We start from the raw sequence: 1,617 nt of genomic DNA, 5'->3' as shown, positions 1-1,617 counted from the left end.
AAAAAAAAAGTTATCTGACTGTAAAGTTAATTTTAAAACATTGTGGATTTTTAATTATCAATAGTTTACTGTTTAGTTGCTATTACTGTAATAGTTTATGATAATTCAATATATTCTTGCTCGTTATCATTTCTCAGCAATGAACCAGTTAATTAACTGCCATATAATGCATAGTAGATATTGATATTGAATATTGAATTTTTGGGCCCCTGAGGCTCTTTCAATTTGAGAACACAACACAAAAAACATTTCACACATATATAGGGCTGAGTACTGGTCTGTTGGTGTGATGAGAGAATCTATTACACATGATCTGAGTTAGTAGCTTCCTGACAATAAATGAGACTGAATCAGAATCATATGATACATTGCATCATTTTACCCACATGAAGGTGAACCAGACATATATGTTTTTCAAATAAATGGTTCCCTTTTTCAAATAAAATTAACTATTTATAGTGCATGGAAATGCCTATTTACTCATTGCAATTTTATTCATCCCTGAAGTATGTGTGGTGTACCTATATGAACAGATTCAGTGACTTAATACCCTCCAACCTGTACTGCATTATCGCCACTGTGATAAATGGGGAGATTTTGAGGCAATCTAGAAACACAAGATTGCCATTCATGAGGTGCTATGGAACATCAGAAGCAGCAGAGTTGTAGTTCATCTGTGACCTCCTGGTCTGGCATAACCACCGCTCTTCTTCCATTATTACAATTGAAACTGAGGGATCAACCTTGGCACATGTGATAGATAGAACAAAGCAATCCCATAATGAATGGATCAAAAGTCATTCTCATTCATGCTGTCGCAGTCCAACAGTGAATGGTTCAGAAGAGATTTAACAGGAGGTGGCTGAATATGGAAGTTTTAGGTTATAAAGAAAGGCTGGACAGGCTGGGGCTTCTTTCACTGCAGTGTAGGAAGTGGAGAGGTGATTTGATAGAAGTTTATAAAATAATGAAAGGTATGGGTACAGTTAATGGTAGCTGTCTTTTCCTTTAGGATGGGGGATTTCAACACTAGGGGGCATATTTTTAAGGTGAGGGGTGAGAGATTTTAAAAAGATATGAGCGGCAAATTGTTTACACTGAGGGTGGTTCATGAGTGGATGAACTTCCAGAGGAAGTGATGGATGCGGGTAGTTTTGGATAATACATGAATAAGAAAGGTTTGGTGTATTATGGGTCAAGAGCAGACAGGTGGAACTAGTCTAGTTTGGGATTATGGTCAGCATGGACTAGTTGGACCAAACGTTCTGTGTCCGTGCTGTATAACTCTCTGACCATATAACTCTAAAACGACTGGAAAGAGGGTACTCCACAAAATCTCCTTTCTCAATAACAGGGCAGCCAGCACATCAAAAGTCAAGGTTGAGGCAACTGCAACAGTCTTCAGCCTGAAATGTTGAGTGGATGATCCATCTCAGTCTCCTGAGGATCCCAGCATCACAGATACCAGTTTCAGGCAATTAGATATACTGCATATTATATTAAGAAATGACTAAAGACACAAAGGCTAGGGTCTTGGCAAATGCACTGAAGATTTTGGTTGCACAATTACCTGGGCCACCAGCCAGGCTGATACAATACAGCTGCCATATTGGCATC

This window comes from Chiloscyllium punctatum, chromosome 10, assembly GCF_047496795.1.
Source record: "Chiloscyllium punctatum isolate Juve2018m chromosome 10, sChiPun1.3, whole genome shotgun sequence".
NCBI lineage: Eukaryota > Metazoa > Chordata > Chondrichthyes > Orectolobiformes > Hemiscylliidae > Chiloscyllium > Chiloscyllium punctatum.
Note: the sequence above shows the minus strand (reverse complement) of the source record.